Here is a 10,895-nt window from a genome sequence, read left to right on the forward strand (position 1 = left end):
TTCTGAATAGCAAACATACAATCAACTGTCTCCAAGGGCATTCTTTCCCAGTCCATATGAAACCTGTGTGAATATATGAGCGTACACAAATAGAAAAGGTATAGATACGGATGTCAACAAACACTACCATTGGGCCTCCATCTATCTCAGAATCTTCCCTCAGGTCTCTCTCTCTCTCTTTTTTAAGATTTTATTTATTTGAGAGAGAGAGCATGAGAGGGGAGAGGGTCAGAGGGAGAAGCAGACTCCCCGCTGAGCTGGGAGCCTGATGCCGGCTGGATCCCAGGACCCTGGCATCATGACCTGAGCCAAAGGCAGTTGCTTAACCAACTGAGCCACCCAGGCGCCCCTCCCCGCTGACCAGGTCTCTTTCAATTGCAAGTGACAGAAACCCAATTCAAGCAAACTTAAAGGTAGAAAGGGGCCTGTTTTATTGTAAGTAAATAAATCAAACAGAGGGAGGGATAGTCTCCTTTTCTTTTCCATTTCTCCATTTCTTCTCACTGCTTAACTTTCTCAAGCTTTCTTCATTGGCAGCCATTTCCTGGCAAAGGATGGGAGCAGCCACTTCTCCATCTCTAAGTCATAAAATTTCTGGGAAGGACTTTGATTTGCCCAGTCTGGATCACATACTCTTCCCTCTATCAAATCACCATGTCCAGGCTGATATGATGACATGGGCCAGCTTATGTCACATGCTCTCCCACCAGGGGTTGGGGAGCCTGGGATAGGCAGCCTCAGATAGAACCTGATGGATTGAAAGAGGGGAAGAGCAGTTTCTCCAAAAGGGGGGAATGAGAGTGCATTGTGGGCCCATTGAGCAGTTTCTATCAGCTACATCTGGCAAAGGATACCATCTTTATTTTGCTGCCTAAGGGTTCTGATGAAACTGGAGAGGGAAACTCCAAATCAGCACAGGCAAAGCGCAGGCAAAACCAGCCTTAAAACATCTGCAACTTATGTTGAGAGGTGGGTGAGGCAGCATTGACCCCAAGGCACCAAGGCAGAACTAAGTCCCTCACAAGGAACAGAAGCTTTCATCCATCTGCTGTGTCTACTTTAAGTCTTCCCCAGTCCAGCCAAGACCTTTGGACACTAGGACAATGCAGCCATTGTCTAAATGAGAGGAAAACGATGTGGCCTTCAGACAGTCAACAGGACCATCTGAAGGCCACTGGTCAGGGGAGCAGAGTTCCTGACGTTCGCCTCCATGGTAGGAAGAAAGTATATCCCATGTCACACCATTTGGCACCACCATATTCTGTTTAGATAGGCATTAGTATAAAATTTTCCATTTCTGTCTTTAAAGAATGATCCACACGGCAGCACTCTTACTCCAGCGGGTCCGGGTAGGGTTCATGGACCTGCAGCCGATCTTGGCGGAGGGGTGGGAGTACAGAGCAGGGCAGAGCACATGAATTGTCAGCCTCATGGGGGTGGGGAATGATGTCCTGAGGGAAAGGGATGAGAAAGCCTGCCAGGCAAATCCAGAACAGCAGCACCACAGACAGCCTTTGGCAACTCCAGGCCACAGGATAACCCACTGGGCATTGTCTGGCGTCCAACCAGCCAGGACGACTGGGAAACCAGCCGCAGGCTGGAGGAGGCCATCTCCTCAGCTGACCTCTGTATGCCTTTTTTGTTGTTGTGAAAGTTTTTTTCACTTACTTTAAAAATGAGATGAAAAGAAATTAATAAAGGAAAAGTTCACCCTTGTCAGATGTATTTAACCCTGTGTTTCTGTCTGGCTGGGTATGGATTGGTCCAGGCACCACCCTATGGAGGGGTTTGCAAAGAGCCAGCTCTAGCAGGGTCGGTCCATAGATGGAAGCCTGTGGGTATCTGTTCTTTGCCTAGAAACACCCTTCCCACTCCAAAAACCTGGCTGAATTCTCTCTGAAGCCCTGCCATTTGGAGCCTTCCTTTCCTAAGTATTCAGCCAGCCCAGGGCCTCTTCTTTCTTATCTTCCTGGGTGGGCAGCTGCTCCTACAGGACTCCCTGACTGATCTTGAATGGGTGGGCAGAGAATGCACAGTAACACTGAGCAGGGGATGAGAACTCTCAATTGTTCGGCTCAACTGTGAAGCTGTGAGTTGGGTGCTTTTATGTCCCTTATCTCAGTTAATTCAGAGAACCACTTTCTAAGACAAGTTTTCTTGTCCTAATCGGACAGATGAGGAAATAGAGACTCTGAAACAACAAATAAGTGAACATAGGACGGTGACAAGACCTTGACTCATTAGAGATAACAAAATGGCATTGGGATAGATCATCTTCATTCACTCTTCACCATAACCCTGCATTTTGGTATGATTGACCCTATTCTACAGATGAAGGAACTGAGGCTCGGAAGGGCTGGCAATCCCAGGGCTCTGCTCTTAACTGTTCCACCCTAAGACATCCGCTGGTAGAGCTGCCAAAAGTGCTGCTCGTCTCTCTAGCTGAACTGCAAACTGTTGGACAGTTGCAACTGGGGTCATTCCTCCTGGAGCACCCGACCATGCTCCCAAAGGGTCCCCAACAGGCTGAATGAAGGGATCCTATTGTGGGCCGTGTGGCAGGATGTGTTTCTTGACCTTGACGGTTGTGCATTTCTGTCACCTGAGCCCAGCTGTTTGTCCTTCCTTGGCTTGGAAGGTCAAGGCCTAGACATCCTGCCTCCTTAAGTCTGGCAGAAAGGATGGCTTTATCCAGGTCTGGTGTCAGCAGCTCCCCACACCTGCCTCTCCTCATAGAGAGGGTGAGGTCTTCCCAGGCCCCTGAGCCTCTAGTGCGTTTTTTTTTTTTTTCTAAGGAAACAGTTTCCCTCCAGTTACTGAGGAAATATTGTGCCATCTTGAAGCTGAAATAGGATCTGGAGCCACAAATGAGACTTGATGGTGGTGGGAGAGAAGGGAAATTAATGGCTGGCACAGCTCCTAAAGCCCCAGCTCTACCTAGCTTCTAGTTTGGGGATGCAGATGGGCCTAAGTCCAGAATGAGGGTGTCATCTGCCAAATTAAGCTGTTTCCTGGGCCCTAAAGAATTCTTTTTTGAAATATAATTTATCTACACCATAAAATTCACCCCTAGGCCCTTAAGAATTTCCCCTCCCAGGAGGTTCTCCCCCTTCTTAGCTCCCCTGCCACCTTCCCCCACCAGCTCAGCCATCCCAGAGGGAGAGGAAAACCGAGAGGAGCAAGTTTCCCTAGAATAGCATTTCTTCAGTGTTGGGATCAATAAACCCGTTTGCTTAAAAGGAACCAGATGATTTCATCCTTGTAATTACAAGTTTGACGTTTGCAAATCTTGCCCAGGCTCCAAATGAGCCTCTTTGTCATGGGAGGCGGAGGGGTTTTGTCTGGATGCCTGGGGATGGCGACCGAGCCTTGAATCTGGGAAGAGGGCCAGACTGGGGTCAGGAGGCCTGGCTGACCAGTCTTCGAGGGTTATTTGGGACTGCTCCTCTTCTCCTCCCCTGCTCTCCAAGTTTCTGGCTGGTGATGGGAAACAGACGAGTCTAGGGGACTAGAGAATGGCAGTGGTGAGCTCTAACTGCACTGCCCCTCCCCCCAAACCCTTCCCCCAAGCCTCTGACTTGCCTATGGCAGGAAGTCTAGGGCCCTCAGCCCAGCATTCATGACTTCCTTTCCATTCCAATCCCATCTCCCATCATTTATCCCCATTGGCATGCTGCAATCCAGCCATTCCGACCTGATTACCTTCCCACATGCCTCAGAGCCTTTGCTCTTACTGTACCTTCAGTCTAGCATGACTTCCTCCCCTTTCTCTGCTGTGAAAACTCACACTTTTTCTTTAAACACAAGTTCAGGAGCCTTTGATTGTTCTCCATAGACTGACTACCCCACTGGATCCCTCACTCTATCATTCGGGTCCATACGATGCATCGATGCATTGGGGTCAGCCCATGTAGGACACGGCAGCACCCTGTGAGGATTTGGCTCCCACTAATTTATGTTCATTTTACTACTGTGCAGCCTTCATATGAGTGTCTCTCACCCCACACTTCCATTTTTTAAATTTATTTAAAACTTGCACATATTTCTGTAGAAAATTTAGGAAATACAGGAAGAGAGTCTCACCACCTCAGAACAATCATTGCTACATTTAAGTATATGTTCTTTGGCCTCTCTCCATCTACATGTCTTCACATAGTTATGATGTTCTATAGGAACAGTTTTGAATGCTCTGTTATCACCTAACATTATGGCATAAATATTTTCTCATGTAATCCTATAAAACTCCTAATGACATCCTGGCTGATCTCCTATTGTTGGGCATTTATTCAGGTTGTTTCCTATTATTTGCTGTTTTAAAATAGGCTTCTGTGAACATCATGGTGCTTACTGGTTTTTCTTAAAAGTTTTGGATAGTGTTTTTAGGGTCAATTTCCAGAAGTAGAACCACTGTGTCAAAAGGTATGGGAATTTTAAGGTTCCTGGTATCTGCTGCCAAATTTCTCTTTGGCACTGACTCTTCTTTCTTCTTGAGTCTTAAAAACCCTTCCTCCCCCCATTTCTCTTCTCAATGTCTCAGACACAGGAAATGCCAACCAAGAATAAACCAAGACCTGCAGATAGAGATCAATGGATCAATAAAGGAGGTTGAATAATTCAACATTCACTTCTGGCTCATTATCGACTCTTGAATCCAAATGCATCCTCTCTTACCTTCTCTCCTTTTGTCTCCGTGCTGATGATGCCTCGACACCATGTCCTGTTCTTGGATTCTTCCCCAAATTTTCCAAGCTCTAAACCATCCTAGCAGGCAGGGTTTCCCATCATGCTGTAATATCGTCTTGCAAATAGGCAGACAGAATCACTAGCCCATAGCCTCCTCACCAGTCCTCCTTCCCTCTAGGAACACAAGGGGGACAAATAAAGCAGACAATAATTCTCTTCTTCTAGATGATAATTCTGAGTGAATGGGCAATGAATTTGGCTTCAGACTGTTCTAGTCCTGGTTAACTTCCTCAGTGTAGCTTGTTTTTTTCCCCCTTTCTCAGCCAGGCAAATTCATACTCTTTCATTAAATGTGGGGTCTGGGATGCCTGGGTGGCTCAGTGGGTTAAGTGTCTGCCTTTGGCTCAGGTCATGATCCCAGGGTCCTGGGACTGAGCCCCGCATTGGGCTCTCTGCTCCACGGGGAGCCTGCTTCCTTCTCCCTCTGCCCCTCCCCCCACCCCTCTCATGCTCTCTCTCTAATAAATAAATAATCTTCAAAAAAACCCCAACAAAACATGGGGTCAGAGGCCTCTGAGAACTGTGCTGGGAGAATGACTGCCCCACACCAATGCCTGACCTGGAGACTGGACCTAACCTCCTCAAAGGCACCGTTGATAGCTTCCCCAGCCCACCTGATGCTAGGGAAGCTTGCTCCTCCTGTCCCAGGGGAGCTCCCAGGAGGTGTTGGTGATTGAGATGGACACAGAGATGAGCCACCCAGATCCCTCTTCAGTGAAGGACTGAGCAGCTGGGATTGCTCTCAGCCCTTTCTGGGATTCCCTGAGCTACAGAGAGCTACCTGCAAGTCATTCTTTCTTTCTGGGCAGCTTATATCCAGTGACTGGGGAGGGGTGTGTAAAGGCCCAGCAGAGCAATGCTGATGGGTCATATGAGCTCTAGGGCTCCCTAGAGTCACCTGAAACTGTTGCTGGGCTGCAGTATAGCCTGACTTCTTCCTCTACCCAATTCTGCTTTTTTCCTCTCCCAGCAACATGTTTTGATCCCAAGGGCACTCCTTTTTTTTTTAATTTTTTAAAAATATTTTATTTATTTATTTGACAGAGAGAGTGAGAGCACATGCCAGGAGACAGAGGGAGAGGGAGAAGCAGGTTCCTCACTGAGCAGGGAGCCCGACATGAGACTCGATCCCAGGACCCTGGGATCATGACCTGAGCCTAAGGCAGCCGCTTAACCGACTGAGCCACTCAGGCGCCCCCCAAGAGCACTCTTTAATAAACATCTTGCAGGGCGCCTGGGTGGCTCAGATGGTTAAGCTTCTGCCTTCGGCTCAGGTCATGATCCCGGGGCCCTGGGATTGAGTCCCGCATCGGGCTCCCTGCTAGGCGGGGAGCCTGCTTCTCCCTCTGCCTCTGCCTCTCTCTCTCTCTGACTCTCATGAATAAATAAACATTTAAAAAAAATAAAAATAAAAAAAATAAACATCTTGCAAGCAAAACTTTCTAGAGCACTTGACCTGTAACAGTGCCAAATAGTTATTCCCAAGAGAGCTTCACCCAGTGCCATCTCCCTTAGTATACCTGGGTCTGACCTGACTTAGAGAGTCTGGCCAATGAGGCGCTGTGGGGAGGTCACTTTATAAATGTGTTTTACGGTCTTGTTAAGTTTTATTTATTTATTTAAAGATTTTATATTTTAAAAAGATTTTTTTTAAAGATTTTATTTATTTATTTGAGACAGAGAGAATGAGATACAGAGAGCATGAGAGGGAGGAGGGTCAGAGGGAGAAGCAGACTCCCTGCCGAGCAGGGAGCCTGATGCGGGACTCGATCCCGGGACTCCAGGATCATGACCTGAGCCGAAGGCGGTCGCTTAACCAACTGAGCCACCCAGGCACCCTCAAAAAGATTTTATTTATTTATTGAGAGAGAAAGAGAGAGCACGAGCGGGGGGGAGGGGTAGAGGGAGAAGCAGACTCCCCATTGAACAGGGAGCCCGATGCGGGGCTTGATCCCAGGACCCTGGGATCATGACCTAAGCCGAAGGCAGATGCTTAACCAACTGAGACACCCAGGCTCCCTAAAGATTTTATCTTTAAGCAATCTCTACACCCAATGTGGGGCTCAAACTTATAACTCTGAGATCAAGAGTCACATATTCCACTGACTAAGCCACCTAAGCGCCCCTGTTAAATTTTATTTTTAAAAGCCTTTAAAAATTTGTTTTGGAAGAGACATGAGCCATTTGGGGACAACAGTGGTTGTCTGGTATGAGTTGAGATGCCTCACTTGTAAAATATGGACACTATATAACATTTGCTTTAGTAAAAGTAAATTTCCAAACACTCTCATTGGACTTTCCCAAACTCCTTCAAAGTAATGAGAGAAGAAATTACTGTCCTATTTTGCAGCTCAGAAAATCGGGACTCAGAGTAAGTGACTCTCTCATTTAAGAGCGTACAGCACAGAGAGAGATCCCAGAAGAGCAGAGGTGTCCCGAAGTTGAAAAAATTCAGTCTCTTTATTCTTTGTTAGAGTAACCTGATGTCAGAGAGCTTTCATGACTTGTCTAAGATCCCAGAGCTGGTTACTCAGTTTTTTAATCTGTAAATTGAGGACAAAGTCATCTACTTGTATCTGTCAGGACTGTTTTGGAGACAGAAACCCAATTAAAATTGCCTTACACGGGGGTGCCTGGGTGGCGCAGTCGGTTAAGCATCCGACTCTTGGTTTTGGCTCAGGTTGTGATCTCCGCGTTGTGGGACTGAGCCCCACGTCAGGTTCCTCACTTAGCATGAAGTCTGCTTGGGTTTTTCTCTCCCTTTCCCTCTGTCCCTCCCCCCTAAAATAAATAAATAAATCTTTTTAAAAATTGGCTCACACAAAAAAGGGAATGTATTAGCTCATTTAGCTGATAACTCTAGGTGTATAAGTGACTTCAGGCATGGCTGGATCCACGTGTTCAAGCACTGGCACCAGAAATCTGTCTATGTCTCTGTCTCTTTTGGTCTCTTGGTTCTGTTTTTCTGTTTTAGTTTTATTCACATGCTGACTTACCCTCCAATGGTGAGAACTGCTCTTTCCTGATATTCCCACAAAAATCCTGGGTTGACTTTAATAGGCTTTAATAGTTTGGGTTACCTGCTCATCCCTGAACTGTGGACACTGAATTGCTGTCGAGAGGGTAATATTGCAAGAATGGATGTACTGGGCAGGCAAAAACACCAGACGGTACCTGGGTTAGTGCCTGGCACAAGGTTACAAGCTCTGAAAGAATGGTGGCTATGACAATCTTAAAGGTCCCTTCTGGCTCTGAAATTCTAGGATGTTTACAACTCTATGCTTTGATACAAATCCAACTATCAATGTTGGCAGTCAAGGGAAGCCTGGGATAACAGTTTGAGTTCATACAAGGTCTAGTTAAAATACCATAAAATGAGCTGAGAAGGGGCCTGAAAAGGAACACATGCTCTCCTACAGCAGAGGGTAGCTGCCTGTGGCTTGCCTCCTTTTGCAGCTGAGCCAGGCGAGAGGCAATGACAGAATGACAGGTGTGACCCCGGAAGGGATTCCCTGAGGCCCTGGGGGCTGCTATGTCCATAGCTCTCTCAAAGGATCTTGCTTCTTTTAGCATTGAATGACTTGGCTGCACCAGCTCTGGGAGCTGAAGGCAGCCCAGGATGGGCTGGCGGGAGTGCATTGGGCTGCAAAGACTGCCCAATGTGGCTGCTTTGGTTAGGTGGTGACCAAGCAATCCCCCAGTCAGAGGCATGTGTGGTGTAAGGGTTGTGTGTAGGTGGCAAGCCCAGAGGAGGCAGGGCTGGAGCTCCGGCTCCAGCCAGGCTGTCATTCACATGGTAAACCAGGTAAGTGGTGCCCCCTGGAGGTTAGTGCTGCAATAGCTCGTCTGTCTGCCCTACCTGGACACTGTGGGAGGGAGGCCTGTGCCGCCCAGGACAATGGGTTCCTGGCTGTTTCCCGGCTTCTCACATTAGAGTCCCACTACCAAGAGCTGTTTGGGTATCCTCCTTCTTTGAGAAAATTATTCTTTTCCCAGATGTGCTGAGTATTGTAGGTGGATTGGTCGCCTGGAAGCTAGGCAGTTAGGATTTCTCCTGGCAGGGAGGATCAGAGAGGCGAACTGAATGTCTGAGGTCACACAGCAGAAGAACAGTTGTATTAAAACTCAAGATCCCTGCCCATCAGTGGCCTTTCCTAGCACAGCAGAGTTCCATGTTTCGGGAGTAGCAAACTGACGGTGGTGTTCCTGGCAGATGCTGAGAGGCCCAGCAACAGAGCCAGAGTTTTACAGTCTTGGGGCCCAGGGTCTCTGAAAGGACCTGGAAGCCACAGTCCTTCCTCCAGGCCAGAAGAGCTGCTCCTTAGTTAAGAGACATAAATCCGCCACAGGCATCTCCACCAGCTTTTGATGAATTTTTCTGCCACTGATGCTAATTTCCGGAAAGGCTTTTCTTCCACCTTCAGGTTCCCCCTCAAAAGGGTTCTTGCTCCTTAACAGTAGATCCATAATGCAGCGGCTCCTTGGTGAGGTCACTGGCATGCTATTCCACCAGCACCTGTGGCTAAAAGCTGGGAATGGATAAGTCCTGGACCACAGCTGGAGGAGACTGGGGCTGGAGTAGGGTCCCACTGGGATTGTTCCCAAACGCACAGATGAGGAGAAGCAGGCCCAGAGAGGCAGGGGCTTGCCTGAGGACACACACAGAACAGGCCCAGATAAGAATATTCATCCGAAAATAGGTATGCTGAACTCTGCTCTGTGAGACCATCTGATCTTGAGTTCTTTCAGGCTTCAAATGGGTCTTCCTCTCCTTCCCATTTGCCCCACAGACCAATGGGCCCAAACCCAGCTCCTTGTGGCCATGAAGTTATCATTGTGGTTTTAGAGAGTAGGAGGCCAGAGTCCTGTCCTGACCGGCTTTCCATGGTGGAGAGGAGAGAAGGGTCTTCCCCAGCAACACTGGGCCCTACCTATGTCCCCACCCTGGACAGGATATCCCCTTGGGGTTTTTCCTGGATCTGGTGGGTAGGGGCTGGGGTCCCCCAGGCCCTAGGAGGGGGTGATGAGTTCCCAGGCTGGGCTGGGTGGGAGAGCTCTCAGCCAGAGTGCCCCAGGAGCCCTCCGGTGGGGGAGAGGGGGAGTGGTCAGAGCTGGCCTCCTGCTTTTGTCTAAAGCTCCTTGGAACAACAGGACATCTAGGAGTCTCTCTCAACTTCTACCTCCCCTTCCCTCATCTGTTACCAAGTCCTGTCCATCTGCTTTATGAACTTGCTCGCTGTCTTCTATGAAGGACTCATTGTCTAGTTCTGCATTGCCCTCCCCTGGTTCCTCCAATTCTACTCTCCTCCTTTGGTTGCTCTGGATTCTGTAATCTCAAAGATCCTTCTGGAAGGTGAATCTGACCAGAACATTTCCCTCCCATGGCTCCCCAGTGCCTCAAGGTAGAGTCCATGCCCTCTCCCAAGCTTACAAACCTGGTGCCCCAGCTCTGGGCCCGTTTCCCCTCTTAGTCCTCCCGTATGGGCCACACTGACACAGAGCTGCTGGGATGGAACAGGCTAATTCCTATCTCCAAGCCTTTGCTCCTGCTGTGCCCTCTAGCTGACATAGCTTCCCCCCCCCCGCTGCCTCCATACCCTCCACTCTTTCCTACTGGTCCTTTCAGATGCTCCTCCAGAAGACTTCTCTGACTCACCACGTCACCCAAGTTACGTCAGCATCTCCACTGTGCTCCCACAGCCTTTCCCGCTGACCCTTTCTGTCATCCACCCAAGGTCTCAGTGGCCAGGCAACTGGGATGAGAAACAGATCCCTGCCTACTGCCACCGTCTGAGTACCCAGGTACTTCTCTTTCGCAGCCTGAACAGCCTCAGCACTGCCCTGGCTCTCTGTCCATTTGCCTGTCTGCGTGTGTGTCCACCTGCTTCTGTTTCTTCCCTCCATGCCCTTGACTTTCTGGGTGGATTGTTTCCCTGTCTCTTTTTTTTTTTTTTATAAATGAAAGGTAACTGTTTATTACTGGAGAGAAAAATGTATACAAGAAAGTCTAGATTTTTTTTCCTCATGCACTACTTTTGTAATAAAGTTCCAGATATCAACTTTGAAGATATTTACAAGGGTATATTTTTCTTAGCATGGGACCATTTACTGTATGACGGACATTTCCTCAGAGAAATCATATATGGAAACGG

General features: G+C 48.3%; 1 long non-coding RNA gene across 1 annotated transcript in view; it reads right to left on the bottom strand.

Moving 5' to 3' along the window:
* Window positions 1–208: 208 nt before the first annotated feature.
* The window catches only part of LOC145717540 (uncharacterized), a 13,068-nt gene continuing 2,381 nt past the window's right edge, over window positions 209–10,895 (bottom strand). Inside the window, exons 2-4 of the long non-coding RNA XR_014140831.1 lie at window positions 8,603–9,392; window positions 4,672–4,857; window positions 209–3,508 (exon numbers count right to left, since the gene is read on the bottom strand). This is a non-coding gene — a long non-coding RNA (uncharacterized LOC145717540). The remainder of the gene's footprint in view (window positions 3,509–4,671; window positions 4,858–8,602; window positions 9,393–10,895) is intronic.

Source organism: Leptonychotes weddellii, chromosome 16 (genome assembly GCF_054177405.1).
Source record: "Leptonychotes weddellii isolate Sample4059 chromosome 16, ASM5417740v2, whole genome shotgun sequence".
Lineage (NCBI taxonomy): Eukaryota > Metazoa > Chordata > Mammalia > Carnivora > Phocidae > Leptonychotes > Leptonychotes weddellii.